At 39.4% G+C, this 23,457-nt stretch overlaps 1 protein-coding gene and 1 non-coding gene across 2 annotated transcripts in view; both read left to right on the top strand.

Annotated features, from left to right (window-relative positions):
- MRTFA (myocardin related transcription factor A) overlaps positions 1 to 23,457 on the top strand; it is an 88,290-nt gene that overhangs the window by 1,117 nt on the left and 63,716 nt on the right. Inside the window, 1 exon segment of the mRNA XM_086610174.1 lies at positions 9,864 to 10,125. The gene's annotated coding sequence lies outside the window, so the exon portion shown is untranslated.
- TRNAK-CUU (transfer RNA lysine (anticodon CUU)) lies at positions 2,419 to 2,491 on the top strand. The gene has a single exon. It is a non-coding gene; the product is annotated as a tRNA-Lys (tRNA).

A 23,457-nucleotide genomic window follows, 5' to 3' on the forward strand; every position in this document is an offset into this window, starting at 1 on the left:
CTAATAGGAAGTAACTGAAAGCTGTCACTTTCCAGTCGACTCTGCTCCTCTGTTTTTTGTTTGTGGGTTTGTTTTTTTTTTTATGACATTTAATGAACTGGTGGTTGCAGGGTTCAGATTGCTAGCACAATGGGAAAACAAGCATATTTCAAGGTGTAGCTTTCCATGGGAACAGCAAGCTGAATTGACTTGCTCTGTGGTTGTAGAGAAGGAGAGAAGGTGAGAATTTCTAACTGAGATGAGGTGATACAGTATAGACCTACACTGTCAGTCACAGCTCACGATCAGACTGAATTAGATAAAATGTAAAACTACTTCCTCAGCCGCCCAAAAGTAAGTTGCCAAAAAACCTTGTCATAAACTCCTTAAGATTCTTAAGTTCTGCAGTTTTGCCTGCTGCTTTGCGCTGGCATGAATGCTTGTGGTGGGAACTGAACGGACTGAAATCTAGCTACTTTACCTTTGGTTTATTTCCTTTTTTTCCTCTTTAAAGTTTATTTTCTTTTATTTTAGTTTAGACTGGTTCCTTGAGCTATCTTTCCTTCCTTGCCCAAAGTTGTCCAGTTCTTGTCCCAAAGTTCAAATCTTCTGTATTTGAAAGCATATTTTTTCTTGTGAGGTCTTATTTCCACTTTTCTCTTGTCCGATGGCTTTCTCGTCCCAATGTGCCCTAAATCCACATTCAACATGAGTTCCTTCATTCTTTCTTAGTGCCTCAGTTTTGCTGCCATGAATTTCCAAGTCAAAGCTCACATCTGGCTGCAAATTGTCAGCATTCCCTTTTCTAGTTTGCTGCAGCCTCCCTGCTTCCATTGGTTGTTGGCATCCGTTGCCACATGCCTTTGCTGCCGGCTGAATCCATTGCTTCATCTGCTTGCCCCTCTGGGGCGGGAGGAATGCTTTGCCTCCGACATGAAGGAAATTTTAAAAAATGCATCAGACAGCAATTGCAAGGAAGTCAGTCAGGAGGTGGTGGAAAACAGGCAATCCTGTTCTAAACACGCTGTAGATCATCATGCATTTCTTTGGCACCAGTGCAGGCTTAAACAGCTTGCTCCCTTTCATGGCTCCCTCTGTTTTGCTGGCATAGCTGTTTTTGTGGCCATGGTGAGCCGCACTGGGGAACAGATCCTCCTGGAAAGAAGTGTTTTTTTCTAGATTATTTTTCATCTGGTCCAGTACATGTTGTCTCTGAAAGATTTATGCTAGTTTCACAATGAGGAAGGTATGAGAGTGGGAATGTGTAGCAGACTGCTTTAGTTGGCACCGCTGCTAGATGTTTAAGTGTGCTCTTTGACATTACAGTTAAGTTGATCTTCGAGTGAGCTGCTGTTGCGAGGGCTGATCAAACCTCTGCGCAGCTGTGCGCTCCTGCTTCTTCCTTTGCATCAGATCTAGTGATTGTGCAGTTACAGGGCACGTCCAGCTAGCTGACTGCTCTTGTAGAAAATGTTTTCTAATCTTTTGCAGAGTTAATCGTCTGCTGGTTCAGCTGACCTGAGTCACCCCATGGGTGCACACTCATTAGATCAGACAAAAGGGAAGCAGCAGGAACCAATAGCTTGGTAGCAGAAGGCTGGATTCCTCTTTTAATTATGATGTTGAGCTGTAACATGACCAGGGCCTAAAATATACAAGTGTACCGATTGACACATGAGAGCTGAACATTGCATCTCTAGCTGTCTTTTGTTCTTTGAACTTTAGTAGAAATTGTTATTTCTTCAGTAGCTATCATCTTTATTCTCACAAACTAGATGATTAATTCAACACACTGAGAGGTATGACAGAATTATGTGTCTATAGATAGACTGCTTCATGCAGACTCAAATTCCTCTGAAATTAGAAGAACATCTTCCTCATTTGTGCTTTGAGCTTAAAGAAGAACTTCAGAAATTGGTGAGGAGTTCATTCTTTTTGAGCAAGGATTGTTTATTATAAATATCATTATGATTCTCAAAACTAGCTTCGGTATTATCAGCTCTTCTGTGTACTGTACCCAGAGTTCCATGAGCTTGAAAGCCACAAAATTCCTCCAAATACGTATTGAATCATGAAAAGTATTTCTTAAAAAACATCTGGAATGCCAAACTACATTTCTTAGCCTGCTATTTGTGGTTTTAATAAATGGATGTTTGATGATGATTTTCAAAATCTCTTGAAGACTTTCTATCACTGCTGGACTGAGTGAAACAAATGATAGTGTCTTATGAAGGAAATACTTAGGGCTTGAGAAATATGATTCTCGATGAGTGGTTGTTAAAATCACGTGTGAGGCTGTGTTTGTCTACAGCAGAAATTACGCCATTGATTGCTTTTCACTAGATATGTTCTTTGCATCTTTTCTCCCTCAAGTCCTAACATCTCTATACAACTGTCTGTGCCTTTTGTCTGATAACATTTTTTGCCATTTTCTTGCTGGCCCGGCTAGCTCAGTCGGTAGAGCATGAGACTCTTAATCTCAGGGTCGTGGGTTCGAGCCCCACGTTGGGCGCCAATTAGGACTGTCGTGGGTTATGTTGAACCGCCCCACACACAGCCGGTCACTCCCCCTCCCCCACCCCCAGGAATGAGGGAGAGAATTAAAGGATAAACGTGAAACCCGTGGGTTGAGATAAGAGTGATTTAATACAGATGATTTAATACAATGTAGGTGCTCACCACCCCTCGTATGCGAAGCCCGTCTCGTCCCGAAAACTGCAAATCCCGGACGAACGCGAGGCCCCGAAATAGAGAGGGGCAGAGAGGGAGAGAAAGAGAGAGAGAGAGAAAGAAAAAAAAACAGCAGAGCAGCAGCGCAGCAAGCGCAAAAGAGCAAAAGTGCAAAAAGAGCAAAAGCGCAAAAGCCCTTCTTCCCGGCTGACCCTCGCTTTTATACTGGGCATGACGCTGCATGATATGGAATACTAATTGGCCAGTTTGGCCCTCAGTCTTAAGTTCCACACAAATGACAAGGGGAATCGTGTCCCCCTTGTCCCAGCTATGCTCCCCCCTTATCCTGCCGTGTTTCTGTACTCCGCACACTGAAAAGTCCTTGGAGTTTCACTTCCAACCACAAACATCAGCTTGCTATCAACATTCTTCTCAGAGTGAGCCTCTGAGTGAAACCAAAACAGGGAGCTCTTCTGGCTGTTAAAAAAAAACTCTGTCCCAGCTAAAACTGGGACACCCACGCATGTTTTTTGACTCTTGTACTGATAGATTTGCTGGAGGCGGTAGTGGAGAGACTTCTGGTGATGATTCAAGATGTCCTCTCTTACTGTAGTGTTACTGGCACAGTATACGTACAGACTGAGATTCTTTATCTCAGGTAGAAAGTGGTGCTTATCCATGTTTTACCAGCATCCTCGCTCATGTATGTTGCAATCTTTGCATTTTTAATAAGGGCTTTGTAGGATAGTGGCTTGTGATCACGGTAAGATGGACAGTTACACCTTCAAGTCACTGGTTCTAATCCAGAACAAACCTGATTACTTTTTGACTACTTTTGCCTTTTCCCCGCACCGCCTCCCCCCCGCCGATTACTGTGAAAGTGAAGGCAGTTGAGGACTGGTTCATTTTGCAGAAGACAAATGCATGCGGAATATGTGTTTTAAAATAAAATTCCGTAATCTAAGGCGGTCTCTCTTTAGTGGTCTGCATAGTTTGGTTTCTTAACTTAAGGTGGTTCTTCAAGAACAAGCTATTACATTGTCAGGGTACAGTCTTCATGATGCTTGCCTTGTTGCTTACTGTATTGTATATACTTTGTGGACAGTATCATCAGTTTAACTCTCAGTTAACTGAGGACGTAATTGTACCAACAGTTGTGTGCATGGGTTAAGCTCTTTGGAATATTTTTTTTTTTAATACAGCCTTGGAGGTCTTCCTGTTGGTGACTTTTCTTTGATATCTAAAGATAAAAGGAATATCTCTCACTCTGATCATTACAGCTTCTCAAGCTAATGTGATGCTTTGGCTTCCATCTGCTGCGAACTTTACTTCTCCTGGGTTATTCTTTTGATTCGTGATGACCTGAAGGGGTATAGTTGCCTTTGGCCATGTCATGACAGTTTCTTCCTCTCTTCTCGCTCATTTCAAAGATCTATCCACTTAAAGCCACTTTGCCCCAAGATTGCCTCTTCTGTTGACTGGATGATCTCAGCTGGCATAATCATTTAACAGAAGGCTGTTCTTAAGTTTAAAATAAAAAAACCTGTCTTCTCAAAATAGCCCTGCTGCACACACATGCTGTTGCTGTTAGGTGCTGGAGGTTGCTTAGCAATTCTTAAATTGGTAGGAAATTGCTATTACCCTGGCAACTCAGCCCCAAAATGCAAACAAGGAAAAGCTGTTTATAGAGGTGTTCTTGCTTGATTTGGGAATTGTGCTCCTTTTTTTTCCCTGTACTTCTCTGATTTTTACTTACTTATTTTTAAATTTCTTTTGTTTCATATGTTTTATTCTGATTATTGAGGTTTCATGTTAGGGAAGGTGGTACTGTTCGTTGGTTCATTTAAACAGTGACTGTCGAGATCTTGATTGTGCCATGAGTATGTGAATATTGCCAAAATGAAGAGAGGTCTAATGCATGAAGACCTAGTGCATGTGTCCATGTCCAGTATGAATGTTGGATTGATTAAACCGTGTAACAACACCTTAAGGTGACACTGCTGCCAAAGTAGCCATCCTCATTTATTTTTTATATCCTTGTGCCTTGTTCTGCCTCATGCTAGCTCAAGTTTTTGTGTGGCTGGGTGGCAAGCCAGATCAGGAACTGATGCAGATTAAAACTAGTAGTTTGTGTGTGTGTGGCCAGGTCAGATTTAACACAGGTCGGTTCCTTGGTCTGGTTCAGCCTGTGCTGGCCCACAGGAGGTGAGGAATGAGCAGGCTGGACTGTTCCTTTTGTTGGCAACGCCCGTTTGGTGTCTAACCAGAGGATGTGGTCTTATGATACAGCTAAGTTGATCTAAGCTAGCTCTTGCCAAAAGGGCCGGTCTTGGATGCATGCCTTTGCTGCTTCCTTGTGCCAGCATTGGTGCTTGTCTGGCCTTATGATGAGATGATTAATTGAGCTAAAATGGCAGGAAACAAATCCTAATCCCTTCTCCCCCCTCCCAGTTTTCTTTTCATTTGGCTCCATGAACGGGCTTACTGTGGGTCAGACAGGTTTCAGTACCACATGTGTCTGTCTGTTTTGTTTCCCTTCCACCTCTCGGGCTTTGAGCTATCCTTCAGTGATTCTGGATGAGCAGCTTTACAGGAAGTTTCTAGAAGTAATTTTGTCATATGGTAAATGCAAAGTAGAATATGTTTTTTCACCAAGGAGTAAGCTAATCAGGTTTACTGTGCGTTTACTGTGATATGGTGTTGGGATGGCAAGAGAATGCAGCTAAAAAGCTACCATATAGGAGTTGCAGAGCAATTTAGTCCTTGTAGTTGGCAGGTTTGATAAAGATCATCTTTTTCTGGAAATTCTTCCTGGCTATGGTTCTTAATCTATCACTTAGACAAACATGGCAGAGCCGATTTTGTGCAACTGAAATTGAAGTTTGTTAGATGCCTCCAGAAGTCAGAAAGGGATGAAGATTATTTATATATTTAGGAGTGGTATGTGATGTTTCTTTTGAGCAGCTCCATCTTCTCCCTAGTGTTGTGGTCCATGCTTGTATTGTTGAGGCAGTGGTTTTGTGCTTTACTGCAATGTAATTTGAGCACTCCTGGCTCCCGAGAGCTCACTGCCCCTGCATTATGGGGACACAGCTTTGTGTGTCATTGGTGATAGGCTAGATTGGGGAACTGGTATTGCTGAATACACAGAAAAAATGGCTGGTTTTCAGCTGAATTGATTCCCCAGTTGAAGAAGGAGCAGTGCAGGGACAGAAGTGAGCCGCTGGACAATGGAGGGCTTGAGGGTTGCTTAAGCTGGTGTTGCTGCTGTAGAACATCTGTGGGATCACAGCCACTCTTGTCCCGGAAGCAGCTGGCCCAAAACCAGAAAAATGCCGTGATGGAAAGCTTTTTGTCTGGTTAGGCAACAGATACAAATCCTTGAGGGCACTCACCCTGAAATCCTTGTCGAGGGCAAGAAATATTTGCTCTTAAGACTGTCCATCAGCTTCTGGATGACTCACTTAAAGATCATGCTATGGCACATTTCTTTATGGGAAAGTTTCTAGTCTGTTCGGAAATGAAAGGAAAACAAACACTTTAAAATTTTAATTGGGTTCTAAATATTAATGCATGTAACTAACTGATTGATCATTCTACAATGACAGTTATAGAGTGGCGTAACTGTCTGGGAAGTCTAAAAACAGCCTTACTGCTGGTTACAGAAAAGGATTCCATGCCTTTCACAAGACTTCCAAATAGTGCAGCATGGATGATTATAAATCCTCAAAGCATCTTCCAAATCCCTCTATGTCCTCATCAGACTTTTAATTGAAAACATTAAAATCAAACTCACCCAATTATAGCTTTTACTGTAGTCTTGTGGACTGGATGCTTTTTTTTTTTTTTTTTTCCCAAATGGAGATATGTTGCATACTGAGGCTTGGCATTGCTCTGAAAAAAGTTCTCTTTCCCTTAGGTAGTGGCTAGATGTTTGAATGTACTAGTGGTGTAAGCAGGTTCTCTCCTCTGTGCTGTGCTGGCACATGTGTTGGTGTGTCTGCATGGCAAACTGCACCAGGGTCCTGATTTCGCTGGAGTGTGAACCCGAAGACTAGGTTTTACACCTGGGTCAACTTTCACATTGGTTTATCAGGTGTCACTGCAGATTCTTTTGCTGGCGTGAAATGGGTGGGAATGTGGAGGAAGGAGAAGACAGAATTTCCTAATTAATTTAGTGGTTCATCCCAGTTTAGTTTCATTTGAGCTGCAAGCCTACTTGGAGTAATAAATTTGTTGTTCAAGCTGTTTGAGATGCACAGACTCAGACTGTGATTTTTTGCATTTTGTGGCGGTGTTCCCCTGTACTATGCTGGTTCAACTGGCCTCTATGGAGGAATTGATCCAGCTGAAAATAACCTAGGAAAAATTGCATTTCAACTGAATCAGCTTTCTGATACGGTTTGCAGTGTGGCTCTACAAGCAGCACTGCTGGCACAATGCATTTCCTAGTGTCAGGGCAAGAATGAATGTCAAGGCAAGTTTTGCTTAAGCTGTGTTACCTTTGATGTGGGACAAACATTGAATGAAATGCCAACTAGGATTAAGAAGAAGATGCCTTCCATCTGTGTCGTCTTCTGCATGAGTTAGGAAACCTGCAGATCCAGGTACAACTCTTTAAGTGATAATCCAGCCCCTGTGCTGAAGTTCCATTGGACGATTTACCGGAGAAACTCTGGATTCTGATCCCAGTAGCAATTAACACCACTTGATGTATGGTATTGCACAGCGTTACACAGCAAACTGGTGTGGGAGCACTGATCTCCTGCTCCGCTCCACGTTGTGGCTGGCTAGGCTAGGCTGCCTTTACTGTAGCTTGGTACTGTGCTTTTACAGAAATGATATGGTTTCAGTGGACTGGCTAATGTGAATGTACCTAGATTAGGAAAAGAGATTCTGTTTTACAACACTGTGGTCAAAATGTTGTTTGAAATGTGATTTCAGGTTATGAACTCCTGTTTAAAAGAAAATCCATCATGTCAGAAGTTCCAAAGTCCTTTTGCTGTTTTCCTAGTTAAAGCAGATCTGACTTTTTGAGACATGTCTTTTTTTCCCCTTGTGGGAAGTGGAAGCATCTCCTTTTCTAGGATGGGTTGAGGGGGGAAGGTTGAGTCTTCTGCCATTCCAAATTCATGCTAGGTGGGTGTCTGTCACCTGTTTGTGGATTGAGGCCTGGCTGTGCTTGTCCTGCCACATGGTCTGATCTAACCATCATGTGGTACTAGGCAAAGTGTAGTGTTTCCAGTACGTCTCCTTCGATAAAGCAATTTGGCTTTGGCTCCACTAAGGCCATGACAGCAGTCCTTACCAGCCAGCCTCCTAACTGAGCAATTACTCTTCCTTTTAGCTACTTTCCAGGAGCCTCCCATCAAAGGCCTCTCATGAAACAGGAACAGGGCCTGAGGCCAATTGCATTGGTCATGATTTAACTCCTTCCAGCCTTTGCAAGGATCCCTATAGCGTTAGAAGTCTGTGGTTTAAGGGTATGTGTTTCCAGGCTTTCTGTACGCATTGTAAAGAGAAGGGCACAATCCCAATTTTTTCTCTCTGCAGATTACCATTACAATTTGCTCTCAAATGGATGTGAGTGATGTTTGCTTTGGACAGGAAATATATCAAGGATGGAGTTAGGCACTTTCTAGCCAAATTGTAACTGAAGTAAAAGCAAATACTTCATATGACAGTAAGGTTTGGCTCAGTCTCATTTGTTTTGTTATAACAAGCACCAGCTTCGGTTGGTGGTTTTTGTTGTTTTCTTTTTTTCCTCCACCCTTCTTTTCCTTGCTTCTCTTCAGATCATGGCATACGGTTCTGGGAATGAGTGTATGACAACATGGATGAAATAACATGTATTAATTACCAGTAATTCTTATTGTCTCCTTGAATATATACTGAACAAATTTTTGTACCAAATGTACTACCGCTTATAACTTTGTTCTGGGTATTGCAGAGCAAACACTACTAATCAACCGAAGTATGAAACTGACATGGAAGTGAGGAGAGTGACTATTTGAGATACTTTATCAGCTATTAATATGTTGAATGTTGTCACACTCCTTCAGGTTAATTATGAGTGTTAAGTGGGGAATACCTAATGAAAAACTGTATTGTTAAAACATTGCTTCAAGTTTATGCTTTCTGATTTATTTCCAGAGTATTATCTGGATGGTTTTTACTTGGCTTCTTCGCAGCTTGCTTTACCCGCATCTTTTTGAAGCTGAAGGTTAGCCTCTGGAAGTACCTTTTGCTTGATAAATGACTACAGTGCAGCAGGGTTATGTAGCGGTAGTCTTCTGAGTTTAGACTGGTTGAAACAGCAGAATACTAAGAAGCAGGAGACTTCCATCTTCATTAATCAAACCCAAATATGATTACCCTTGTATAATGTCCATTATTGTTTAAATGTTAATGCGGTAACCATTCCAGCTGGTTTGCTTCTGTTTAAATTGCTGAATGTAAAAGAATTTTAATTTTAACATAGTGGTGGCTTTTAAATACTTATTTAAAGAATTACAGAAATATCGGGAAACATTTTAAAATTGTTTATTTCATTAAAGCCCTTTATATATTGCACATTTCAGTTAATGTAACTGAGGTTTTAGACAGGAAAGCTTTTTTGTTTACTTTATGTGGAATATTTTTCTTGCATTCATTTTCACTGATAGGGAATGGGGAAGAGAGATTTGAACAAGAGAATTATTTTTTGAAATGCAAATGATTTTACTTGAAAATCCTAACTTCTTGTACTCAGCTGTCCTTACAGGTTTATTATGAAGGATTAGTTTACCTGACTGGATTTCAAATTGACAGTTGTCCTGTTAAAACACCATTGTTGGTATAAAAGGAGTGTAATCAAGAGTTCCTCAAGGTTCTACATAGGCTGACTTGACTGGAACAACTCAATCTGTGTCTTTTCACGGTCGGGTTCCTAAAGTACCAAAAGTTGAGAATGTTCTCATACTTTTTCAGAAATGATAACAATCAGTAGTTTCTGCAGTGATGCTGTTGGAGGTTTATGCAAGTTTGTAAACTGCTGCGTTTGGCAAATTTCAATCACTGGTTGAATTTGAATTGATGATGATAACACAGACATTGTGCTAAAGAACACGTTTCTCTAGAATACGGAGACGCCATGATGAACTGCTCATATGGGTTAAGACTCTCATGTGAGATTTAATTATATATATTTTTTTGTTTGTTTGTTTGTTTTGCAGGTTGCCATCACGAAAGCCAAAGTGGATTTCTCCGGTGTGGTGTGCCTGCCCCCTTCCGTCATTGCTGGAAATGGGCTGGACGGAGGAGGGGCTGGCGAAAATGATGATGAGCCGGTGCTGGTGTCGCTTTCGGCAGCCCCCAGCCCTCAGAGCGAAGCTGTTACCAATGAGCTGCAGGAGCTCTCCTTGCAGCCCGAGCTGACCCTCAACATCCATCATGGCAGAAACCCCAACCTTCCTCCACTCAGTGAAAGGAAGAATGGTAAGTGGTACAGTGCACTCATGTCTCATGTACTATGTGCTCACCAGGGAAGTACTGTGGTGTCGTCATGGTTTGTGTTCAGGTGACAGGGCTGCTTCTTATTACTTCTTAAAATGTTTTATTTGTATGAAGAATTAATAATCTAGAGTTTACAAAGCTGAACTACATTGTTTGATGGAAAGGATTGATATTACTGGCAGTGGAAGTTTCAGAGAGCTCCAGTGATAGATGCTTTACATTGTTGGTTTAGGTGAATACCAGAAACGACATGGTATTTAGGTGAATACCATGTGCTTTGTGGTAACTAAAAGTTGCACAAAGCTGAGACAGTTAGTCAAAGGAAGTGTTAGCTCATCTTCACACTATAGCCATCTATAGATTTTTCTTTGCCACCTTGGTCTGCACTTATCAAGAGTGAGTAACTTTCTCACTGCAAATGTCTGAGAAGATCTGTCAGACTTATTAGAAGGAGGAACAAGACCTGGAGTTAAAAATGAAATATCCCAGTAGGCCTTCTAATGCTAGAGTGAAAATGACCTGCCTATGTTTCTTGAGCTATGGGTAGCTTATGGACAACTATGGTATGAATCCCTCTGACCATTTGGTCAGTGACAGCAGAGTGGCAGAATGTAGGCTTACTTAGTGACCAGAATTTGTGGTTTTGGAAGAATGTGAACTGCCTGAATTTAGGATCACCAGGCTGCCGTGAAAGCCTCTGCATATTCAGCCCCATCCTGTGGCTGACTGATTAAACCATTTAGTAACTGGTGGCTTCTGTTTGTGAATTCTTCTTGGTGATCTCTCTTTACTGCACCCTCTGGGGTATATGTTGGTGGCTCTTGGCAATATGAAAGACTTGCTAGGGTCTGAGTTCTTGCTATCAACTTTACCTGCAAGGTACAATGCATTTGAGCATGGTTGAGTTCTGCATGCCTTATAGTGTTGGGCATTATATGTTGCATTATATGAATTACATAGAGTTGCATGGCACAGCATATTGGAAATGCTGGGGAGCTTTGGAGTGGCTTTATAGCCAGAATGTAACGCTTGTGGTAAAGAGATTTAGAATATGTGAACTGTAGGATAGTAATTTGGATTGGAGGGATACCTCACTTGAGGTGCCTGGTTCTTTACCTCTAGTAACTGAGCATGCCCTTCTCTGAACAGTGTATCAGTGTTTTGTTAGTTGGAAGAATTAATTAACTTCAACCAAAATATTTTTTTTTAAGAGGATAAAAAGAGTTTCCTCATTCATATACATTATACCATAATTATATGATTACAGTCATGTTTATGGACCTTAAAAATGGAGAAGCTAGGAACTGCAAAAACAGAACAAAAAGCTTCTAATCCTTAAAAGTTTGCAGTCCTCTTAAGTATGAGATAAAGGGGATGGTGGTGGTAAATAAAAGAGAAGAAATTGGAATATTAGTCAGCATGGTAAACTGTCATCTCAACTAGTGGCTGCCTTGGGCATTTTATAGTTACGAAGGCAAGGAAAGATTTCAAAAGAAGTTTAACTGAGGTAGTTTTGAAGGTGGTAGAGGGGCTTGAAGGCAGCACGGGAAAATCATATAAGCCTTTGTATCCAAAACCTGATAACTGGCCACCTGAGGGTGACGTGAATTTACTGGAGGCAGGGTTATTCTCTCACTGAATAAGACATGATCAAGGGTCCTGAATTGTTTATCCTTGATGCCACAGGAAAGGGATACTAGTGTTGGGAATAGATAAGAGTACCTTGTTAAGAAAATGGAACTTGTAGCTGCACTTTGAATGGATATAAGCAGGACACGACAGCATTTGTTATGGTGAGAGGAATGGCTGTTCTGTTACAGAAATGAAAGAGTCTCTATATGATTCAGTTGTTTGGATAGGTTTAAAAATTGGTATTTTGGAATGTTTTACAGAAATAGATGGTTTTCTGTCAGGAAAATCTTATTTTGATGGAATCAACCTTGAAGCTGTATCACTGTGGGCTGCAAATCTGCTTGACTGGAACAGGTGAAATAGAGTTGAGTTTAAAAAGTATTTGAAAAAGAACACCTCTGCCCATGCCTTTTGATGAAGGGATATTCCCGGAAATGACTCATTAGGTGGGTCTCTTCAGAGCTGATTCTTTATCAGGGCTCAGCACAATAGTGGGAATTTTATTGCTGGAGGTGCAGCTTTTCAGACAAAGCATGAAGTCCAAAGTCCCTGATCTAGACTACCTGAATATTCCTTATCTTCAGAGCTACACAATGCTCTTTCCTCCTGTACTGCAGTGTGTTGTTATATGTTGTTTGTGCGTGCGTTCGTTTGAAGTATTGTGGGACAGAAAAATGCTGTTGAAATACGGTTATCTGCGAACTGTCACAGCATAAAAGGAGACTTCGTTTAGTGAGCCGTTGGAAACATAGCTGATGCATTTTGAATTAATAAACTTGTTCCCTGAAATGGGAACTTTTCAGTTATCTCGGAGTAGAGGTTGCACAGCTGTTGAAAGCTGTTGAGCTTGTTAAAGCTCCTTTTTTTGTAGTGTGGTGTATCTTTGTCGTTGTGCCTTTGGCTTCAAACATGTTGAAAAACCTTTAGAGATGATCTGTCAGTTGAGATGGCAATCTGCTTAAACATTTGAGCAATCCGAAGTTGTTGTGGAAGCCTATCTTGTGCAGTGAAACTGCTTCTGTGACAACTTGCTAGATTCAAGATAGGAGGAAGATTCAAGCTGAGTGGCAGTGGGAGGGGAGGAGATGGTAAATAAGAGACTTGCTAGAAGCTGCCTATCTGTGTCAAAGGGTCTCCTGTTCGCAGTTCTAGACAGGCATTGCTGACTCACAGCCGAACTAACTGCTTATGCTGAGTGCTTCTAACAGGTTAACCCTTTGTGTCACTTTTGCCTACAGAAGACTTTGTCTGTAGAGGTCTGTAGAAAAACATTAAGACGGATTTGTACTGAATTTGTTACTTCAGGCCGTGCTTCTGGAACATGAACTATTAGCTGAGCTAAAATAGAAATTTCTTTGGCATGTGAAGCATCATGGAATTATGTATCCCATGGGAGAACTGGGAGTGCAGTCCTGTATGCACATGCTGCCATATGTCCTAGGACAGCGGATTTTTTTTTTTTTTCTGCTCTTAGAGAACTGAAGAGCAGCAAGAGACAGTTTCTGGGAGTTTTCTTGTTGGTTTTGTTTTATTTCAGACCCAGACACCGCTTCATATTCTTCTCCCATATCACAGCTACACATTATCCTTGTAGGTGTGTGTACCTACAACGCTAAGGTACACCTAGATAGATGGGTGTAAAAATCTTAAACATCTTGACTGAATAGTTGTTACTAAGTTACACTAAATTAAAAAGCAATAAAAGCCATTAAGGATATGTGTAAAGTCTTGGAACGTAACAGATAGATAGGAAACAATTTCTTGTTAGTTCAGTGGAAGGAAACCTTATGTGGTAAGGTGTTAGTAACATATTTTGACACAATTATTAGGTTCTGTTCAGACATCAAGCTTAATGGGACATTTAAGACGTAGTTATTTATTATCTTTGTGCTTCACAGTAAATTTTTCTACCCAAAATTCACATTCCTTCTCCTTTTTTACCCATGCTCATCAAGGCCTCAACTTTCTTTAACTATGGCAGATTACCTGTGACTGGCAAGTTGTTGCCACACAAGCCAGAAAAAGATCGTTACAGAATCATCTGAAGATCTCATGTGTGTCTTGATTTTTCTCCATCACCTGTACTAAGATGCCAAGATAACTTTTCACAACCCTTAGGGCAGGGTTACAGCAAGGCCCCGATGAATGTGGTTACAAAAAAGAGAAAAAACAGGTGATGAATATACAAATCTTAGGCAGTTTGATAATTTCTGATCCAAATTATCCTTCTATTTAACTTTAGTTTGAAAGTATAATTGCTCCACTAGCTTATTGACCCTCTCTTGACCCATTTTCCCCAGATGAATTCATAGTTGTGTTTGTCCAGAGGTCATGAAAAACATTGTGTTAGAAGCCTATGACAGTCCTGGTTTCTTTTCACTGTAGGCTTGTTTAAGATGAGGTAACATTCCTTCGAAGGAACTGTTGCATTTAATGATTACAGGCTTGGGCAAAACTTGTACCAGCTTGTCAATTTTTGGGGTTTACTTGATGTGGAATGCTTGCCTTCTACAAAGTACCATATGTGCTGGGGGAAAAGAGACTAGTTGGAATGTGTGGAATTTCAGTATGACTTGAAGTCATATAATAGGCGTGTGCTTTAGGTATCAGAAGGTACTCCTATTACTGTAAAGACCAAGCGCTGTAAAAATCGTAGGATTAATTGTTGCCACATAAACTGTTGCTGATTACTCACTTAAAAATTACAGAGTTGAACTCTTTAAATGGTTCTAAGGAGCTAATTTAGTGCCTATATGCCTGCACCCATTTACTGTTAAAAGAGAGGAGTAATATTTTGAAATGTTAGGGCACCTGGTTTTATTTTAAAGAATTGTGTAGGTGATTGCTCCTATAATTCTTTTATTAAGTTATATGTTCCCATCTCTCTACTCTTCTTTCCCTTTCCCATCCTGGATTGTCATTATATTGAATGCAGTCAGATTCAGGATTTATTTAAAATATAACTTATTATGGTGATTTTGCAGATTTTATAACTGTCTTCTTGCTTTAAAACATTGATAATGTTTTCCTAAAATCATGTAATAAACTGGCCTTTTAAAAAGTTAATATTGTGACTTGTGAACTCATTTAAGAAGTTAGGTGTGTTTGCTTATCAACAAGGGTGGTATCTTATTCTCAAGAAAGGATTTTAAAGAGATAGGAAGACAGGATTATTCTGAAATTATTTTCTCATTTTTTTGTGGTGGATTTTTTTGTTTGTTTGTTTGGTGGTTTGTTTTTTTGTTGTTGTTGTTCTAGTGTATAGCTGACTTCTGGAATAGTGTGACTCAAAGTTACTTTTGATTACCGAGTGGTAGTTACTGCCTCATCCAGAACTTACATGTGAAGAAGATTAAGTCAGTATTGTAACAAAAGGATCAAGACAGGAAATATATAGCTTTCTCTGATCTGTCCTTCACATTCCAATGAGGCTTGCTGTTTTCTCATGTGTGAGTAAGGGGAATGGTTGTTAGAATAAAAACAACCAGTCTCTCTTGGATAGATTTGTGTTAAGAGACTTTATGTCCCAGGAGACTGTAAATTTAGCATGCTGTCTGAAAGTTTCTGATAGAGCTATGAGATTCAGAGCATGATAGAAATGACTGGCCTGTTACTGATGGGAGCTACTAAACAGCTGAGAAGTGGTAATCTCTTGAAATATAAAAAAACCCAAATAAATAGTGATGAGGGAATAGTTGAGTTAGAAGGAATAATGCCAAAGGCAGCTTTAATGTGGTGGCTTTAACAAGTTCAAGTTAGCTTTCAACACAGTTTTCTTTTGTTCATGATCAAGTTAACAAGATGATAATGCCCTTCTTCAATCACTGGTTTCTAATATTCCGCTCCCTTCTATTTCTCCTTTCCAGTTTCTCTCTTATTTCAGTTTGCCTTTGAGGTTTCGAGGTTCAGGACTGATGGATGAACATTAAACATATAATTTGATAGCTCTTTAAAAAACATTCCTTTTTCATGAATTTAAACTGCTTGCTGAACAAGTCAGGCCCAGGTCTAGGCAGCTGTTTTTTGTCTATGTGGGTAAGGACTTCTGTTGCTCATTTTGCTGTTTTAAATATTAAGGTAGTAATGGGGAAAGGAAGTCTGGTTCTTTAAAGAGAGAATGCCATTCAGCAGGATTCTCAGTCTGTTCTACTTAAACAGCTGCTTCATGCAAGAAAGGTTGCAGCGTTTCACAACAGTCAATTGCTGCTAGTACTTAGCAAACTGAATCCTAGCTTTGGGCTAGGAATCCTGCTTCTGTAATGTGTAGCTTTCCTCATGAAAAGTTTTCTCTAATTCAGTTATGTCGGGATACTGTGAGCCGCTTCTTCAGGCTGTAACTCTCCCTCTGCCACAATCAATACGTTGCCATAAAGTATAATGAAGGAATCCCTGTAGGAAGACATTCAGTGGTGCAGTCATTGTCTTCCTTGCTGGTCAAATAAGCAACGTTCTGGTTAATGCTTTAAATTTCATCTGTCTGTTCATGGTCACCAACAGCGCACATGTATGTACTTCAGGGAGTTAGGTGAAGTCCGTGGACACTGTAGGAAGGATTACCACTTTTCTTATACTGCTTCCCCTTATACCACAAAAATAAGCATACTTGCTGCCGAAAATTGATAGTTTCCTGTATTTATCATAAACATGGATATTCAGGGTAGGTGTTAAAGTGACTTATTTGTGTCACTATTGTCTCTAAATTCTCAGGATACAGTGCACCACTGCGGATCCTTTCCATAAAGATTGCACAGCAAGAATGAACATTTAGGCCTGCAATTTTTGCCTAGTCTGGCTCTGAATCTAGAACTGCATAGGTGGTGTTTGAATACGAGAAGCCAAATGAGCTGATTCTTGTCCTTTTACAACACACTACTGATGTAAGGAGTATGGAAATCTGATAAATACTACAATGTTGTCACTGTAAGAGATTTTCCTGTATTGTTTAAAGCTGCCAAATGAATTTCTGCTGTCTCCTTTGAAGCCCCAGATGTGTCTGTGTGGGAGAAGAAAGGTAGGTTGCTAAAACCTGCCATGCTCTTCTCTCAGCTGTCAAGCAGCTGTTCGGGAGTTCTTGCATCTGAGTGCTAGGGAAGCCCTGACGTTATTTAAAATTAGAAGAGTCGGAAAGAAACGCAAAAGCAGTTTCGCACACCTAGTTCTTCTTGAATACTGTTGTGGCAGGAGAGGGACTCTGACTTGTTGCAAAGGGATATTAAATCTAAAAATTGGGCTGTGTCTTTGATGCAGAGCTCCATATATTTTTGGGCTTGGTGCAAATACATGAGGTTACTTACTTAGATGACCTAATGAGAAGTGATGATGAGCCTTGGGGAATGATGGAGAATCAGGGAAAGCTGCTCTGGGGACAGAAGCATTGGAATTAGTTTGTTAAGATAATTAAATTATCTGTTGGGCCAATTGCTTGAGACTCTTTAAAGACCGAAATTGAATTTCCTCTCTGTTGGGAGCTAGAATCATCTAGTGAGGAAAGACTTAATGCTATTTTTATCTTTTACTTGAGAAATATTTCACTATAAAAGTTTTGTCCACTATCCCAAATAATTTGAAACTAATAATTTGGATGTGGGAAACATGACTTTAATTTTTATTTTAGCCTCTAGACAGGTTAGTTGGAGGGTGTGATCCACAATGGGAAAAGTCTGAAGGAGAAAGTGTGGTTTTGTTTGTTTGTTTTTAAGAATCACACACTACCATCTATTTGGATGGCATTCCAGTCCTTTTTGTTACAGTAGCTCAGGTTCAGTCATCAGCAAGGGGAGTTGATAGGGATAGGGGAATAGTGCAATTATTAAGAAAAAGGACTGGTAAAGATTGAAGAAAAGTGACTGATCTATCAGCAGGATGTACATGTTTTTTATCCATGTTGTTTCAAAGCTGAGGATGTCTGCGTGTTTATGTTAACACTGAGTCTCCTTGTCCTTGGAATGAAATTGCCTCATCAGCAGAGCCCCTTAGGGGATTGAAAGTCTACCCAAGACGTCATCCTCTTAAAAGGGGAAAAAACTGCCAGTTCTAGTGTCTCTGACCCCTTCCTCCCCCTTCCCTTTTACTTACAGAGCATCAAGAGGCGGACCTTACTTCTGCTAACTACACATCTTGCATTCCCCTTTGAGTATTCATTTTTCTCCTAGCAGTAATTTGATTCTGGGCTGTTCCAACTTGCCTGTAATGAATAAGCAGAGGACTGCATGTTGAAAGACTGAGTTCTCTCAGTAGGCGCAATTTTCATCATATAGGGATGAGAATTTTTTTCAAGTTTTGAATAAGATCAGAGTTGAGGGGTCCTGTTGGATTTTTATTTTTTAAAACATATTTAGATCTATCTATATATAAAGAGAGGTCTTTAAAGGATTGTAACTATTGAGAAAAGGATCAACATGACATTGCTGGAACCAGGAATGCAGATGACAACACTCCAATCAGGTATCATCCCAAACACATACCATGGATAAATTTTGCTAGTGAATCATGGTCACTAAACTATATAAGGAGTGCCAGGAGGCTATGTGACTTTGAGTAAAGACAAATTAGAGCGCTGTGGTAACTTCATGTGCAGGTTGCAGATGGATACTAGTTAGATGTTAAATACTGATCACTTTAGAGCTTCATCAGAGATTAAAATTATCTTTCTGTTCTTCATTTGTTGGTCCCCAGATTTAAGCGCCTCATGAAGATTAGAAAATCCCAGTAAAATCTAGGACTTGTTCTAAATAAATTTCCTCTGTTTAGCTTTTGGCTGACTTACGCAGATTTATTTTCAGTTATTTTTCAATTAAACATGTTCTTGATACTTTGGAGAGATTTTATTGTGTATTTTGGTGAAAAACACTTCTGCTTTAAAACTTCCCAATACCCGTTTTATATCTTGAAAGACAATTTCCTTGAGAATGGAAATGGTATTGTGTTTCTGTGATCTTGTCCTAAATACTGTATGTTTTTTGTGATACCGAGCTTACCTTTTAGATGTGTACAGAGTTGCATTTCTGACGTGTAAGACATGCTAGAGTGAGAATTATCTGGTAATGACGGTATGGTGTACTTCTGTGAAGCATTTTTATCTGAGGCTTTAGAACATTCTGTAGTCATGAAACTTAACAAATATGTATCGATACGAATGTCCTTTCTTCTCTGGATGGGAACAGAGGTTGACTGTAACCTTGGTAAGATCTGACGGCAAACTAGTAGTAGCCTAAGAGTTTGGGTTTGTGTTTGGGTACTCTTAATCTCTTGTAGAGCATTGCCTGAAAAGCAGCACATAACGTAATGCCAAAAGCATCAAGACAGACTTGTTTCTGAAAGTTAAATGCTTTTTCTTTTCCTCAAGTAGTGACTTGGAAAGAGACAAGCAAAACAATAACCTCATCGTTTAATATAGAGGTTTTTTTTTCAGAAATTACTGGGTATTTTCTGAGTTTGTGGCACTGATTTCCTTAACTTAGAGTCTTATGTTTTGTAAAATATCTGTGAAGGTTGTATATGTCTATAAAGATCCTGTATGATCTTTATTTTATAGTTCAGATATATGGTTGTACTCTTTGTTCTTTAGAGAACCAAAGTATGTTTTTTCCAACTCCTGTTGTAGATGGGAAAGGCAAGAGAGGTGTTGTGGCAGGGCTCCATCTTATATGGAATCCATAGTTTTTGTCCTGATTCAGACAATACATCATTCCTCTAGTCATAGTCTTGCAGTCTGTGAATTTTGGAGGTAGGGTTAGGGCATTAACCAAGTGTTTGGTATTGAATAGGATGCGTACAGCAAGACAGTATCTAATCCGTCTTTGTTGTAAAGAAATTATTTTTTTCTTGATATGACAGTTATTATGTAAAGGCCTGAAAAAGATATTTACCTCAATGTGCTTTGTTTCTAATAAGTTTTCTAATTATGTTAATTTCTTTTGCAGATAAGGAAGAGCCATGGAATTTACACTTCAGGGTTCTTGTAACTGAATTTGTGTTTGATATTCTGGGGAAAGTCACAGAATAAATTAAGACTTGTTAAAATTAGGGAAACAGCCTTCATATTAGTATTACTTTTCTCAAAGCTTTATTTGTGGCTGCATTTCTCATTTATTCCAAATTATGATAACTCCTGAGGTTTGCGTTTAACTCTTAGGGTGAGAGTTTCTCCCACTGAAAAGTACTTGACTTTCACTGAAGTCAGCTAACCCTAGTCCTAGATTATGCAGTGGCATTCTGCAATGTTGAGGCAATTTCCTGGCAAGTCTAGTTTACCTAATGAGGGATACAGATTTATTGCACCTCTTCCATCAGTGACAGCTCTTTTCCCCTGGATCAACCACTGCTGGAAAAACATCAAGCAAGAAGCAGGCAAATGTTTACGTAATGGATTCACAAGATTGGTGGGGAAATTAAGTATGGCAACAGGATGGAACCATGTGCATAGTAAATTTTAAAGATCAGCCTGGAATAATGGAAGTGTATTACAAACTTCTAGATAAGGAAAATGGCTACTTGATGCTGAAACTAAATTGGTCAATGGTTTTTTTTCTAAAAAAATAATATTTAATTACTTCAGCTGCCATTGGTTGGTGCTGTTATTTGGCTTAGTGAGGTAATTAAGTTGTCTGTTGAGCAAACTACTTGAGACATTTTAGAGACTGAAATTGGATCTCCTGTCTGTTGAGAGCTAGAATCATCTCATGAGGAGAGACTTAACTTCTCAAGGCTTTTTGGTCCTGATGTTCATCTCCAGAAGCCCTACTGGAAAAATGGAAGCTGGAAACAGTTGTCTCAGTCAACTTATCAAGGTTTCTGAACAGCCATTGAAGAAGTAGGAGGATCATGGCCTAAGCTGAGTAAATAAATTATCCTGATAGACCTTACACAGCTTGCACTCCGTAGACCAAACGTTCTTCAAGCATGCAGGCCATAAGACACTGCTTATTTAATGCTTGGATACTAATAGGAGCCCATTTAAGAAGTAACAGTATCTGAAGCTGTAGTTGGCATAGGGAGTAATGTTTGTATTCCATGTTGGTGGGCATATAAAAAGCAACACCTTTGATACTAAGGATGAGAAAACATTCTTAATATTTTAGAGAAAGAACTGAAGGGGAGAATACAACTTTATTCTGGGAGCAGAATAGCTTAAGCAGGGAGAGACTAATTGTTCAGAACAAAACATAAGTGAAACAAGAAAAAATATGACTAGTGACGTGCACATTGTATTAAGCAGAAAAAAAGAAACACACTTGTCAAACTGAAAAAAGGAAGAGTAAAAAATGAATACAAGTGATGACAGCCGAGGAAGAAAAAGTAAAACTGAAAATCAAGCTGAAAAGACGTTTTAAAAAGGCAGCAGACCCAGAAAAAATTGTGAAAATTAGAGCAGAAACTTCACTGCTGTATTTGACATCTCATTGGACTACTGAACTTTTTTGAAGAACTATGATATTACTGACCCAGTAATTCAAAAAGTGGTCATAAACAATGAGGCAAAATTCTATGTTCATATTCAAGAATACAGTTTTGGAAACAGCCCTATGCCAGTTTGCATGTTTTCATTCTGTTGAAAATGAAACTGATGTGCAGACCTATCTATACCAAGCTTTTAACAGTGGGAGCTCCCTCATTTAGTGTTTTTCTCCAAGAGTCACTTGGTCCTTTTTGCTGCCTTGACTCTCTTAGCATCTGACTCATTTCTTTTCTTTATATTTATTTGATGATTCCAAAAGCTTGCAGTTTCCTTCCCATTATCTACTTCAATCTAATCTCCCATGTAGCCTCTTTTTTTGTTCCCCTGAAGCCTTTGTTATTCATGTCACTACCTCATTATCCCATATGGAGATTTACAAATTCTTTTGCTGTTGGTCACTCTTCGGTCAAGAAATGAACTGAATAGTTTGTTGATATGACCTGTTCTGTAACAGACTGTTTGGCCCACTGAAAGAATGAGTCATGAATATTTTTTTTTTTTTTTCCCTTATGAAGAGAGAAGACCCTAGAAGAATACTTTTTTTTTTTCAATCCAGTAACACTTAAAACTGTTTTTGAACAGCCATATGAGGGACTCATGCAACTTGGGGAAATCTGAGGAGTCTTGGGTGTGCTGCTGGCCTCTATATACAAACTCTGTGCTTAAATGGCAAATACAAGCTTTCAAAGATAATTTCACTTTTTAAAAACTTTATTTATAATTGTTCACAAATTTCTTTTTATGACTTCTAGCAAGTGGCTGGACAGAAATGTGTGTGCAGTACACATACAGAGGTGCAATCAGCCAGATAGATAAACCATAAATTTCAGGTCATATTTGCAGACATTTTGCGTGGATGGATAAGAGTTATGGCCACTTAGGATCACTTGGAGTCTAACAGTGTGTCGCCAGAATTAATGGATGTTAGCACTTGGCCAAATGGCGACTTCAGTTAATGAATTCCATTTCCCGTAAATTTTGCTCTTAAAACCTTCTTTGTTTACTGTTCGAGGTAGCATTGGTTTGTTTCTGCGCACTATGCTGTGGTTTACACTGTCTTGGTATATATTGCACGTTAATAATTGTCTGTGTAATCTTAATTTCTTTCTGTGAGTATACTGAAAAAAATGGAAGATCTGCTCAGCATAGAGTCATCTGTTGGATAGCATCTGTGAGTTTTGATATGTTTTTCCATTGACCTGCTGAAAAAAAATCTTAGAATCTGTTAGAGATCAAGCCAGGTATGCAAACCAGAAGCAGGTTGTTCTAAACTGTTAGAAGTTCGGTTTAGATGAATAAGAGGAGTTTTCCGCACGTATTTAGAGAAGAAAAGAAGTGAACTGTTTTGAAGTCGGCACTGTAAATGAGCATATAAATAATTCAGTTCTCTGTAGCAGATAAAACTTGACTTCTATGATCTAATTTGCTTTGTACCCAACTGGTTCTGAAAAAGGAACAATCGTCTCAGCTGAAAATTAGTGTCATCTGGAATCAAATACAAAACTTCACTCTTTTTCAGAATAAAAGTTGCATTTTTGAGCTACTTTAGCAGATTAGGGATATAGTAAACTCAATTTAGGACAAAGGGATGCTGATCCCATTCATTCTTTCTTTCAAAACACAGCTCCCAGGCTCTTTCTCTTCCCTCTTTAAAGGACTTAAGTTGAAGTGCTTTAGGGATGTCAGCTGCTAAACTACTTTTAATGGGAAGAAAGGGGACAGCATGTCTGTGTATTCATAGAAGGTAGATGTCCCCCTCTTCACCTCTTTCAGGAGTGACAAATGTCAAAGCTGCAGCTTTTGTAGTTGTTTTTCCTCTTTTTCCTGTTTTAAATAAAATTCAAATTCAATGCTGGCTTTTGGTACTTGTAAGAATAGTCTCTCATTCATGCACTAAAATGCCTTCTAACTTCATCTTGTCTTTCAAGCACCTCTTAGTAGGATTTTGTCCTTACTGTTAAGTGTTTTTTCTAGTTGTGAGTTTTTTCCTCTAGTTTTTGGCATTTCATTTTGTTTGAATAGTAGAACTTAAAATACCGATTATTTTTTTTATTCTTATTTTTTCCTTTTTCTTCTGCCCCCTTCTCCAAGTTGGCATTTCTAGATTGCAATGTCTTCTTAAATCAAAACAATCAAGATTTTGGTTTGGGACGGAGGGTGGAGGTGAGGGGAAAACATTCCTAGATTTATAGTTTGCATCATCACCACTTTAAAAACAGAACTTT

The sequence above is a fragment of the Tauraco erythrolophus genome, chromosome 4, assembly GCF_009769465.1.
Source record: "Tauraco erythrolophus isolate bTauEry1 chromosome 4, bTauEry1.pri, whole genome shotgun sequence".
NCBI lineage: Eukaryota > Metazoa > Chordata > Aves > Musophagiformes > Musophagidae > Tauraco > Tauraco erythrolophus.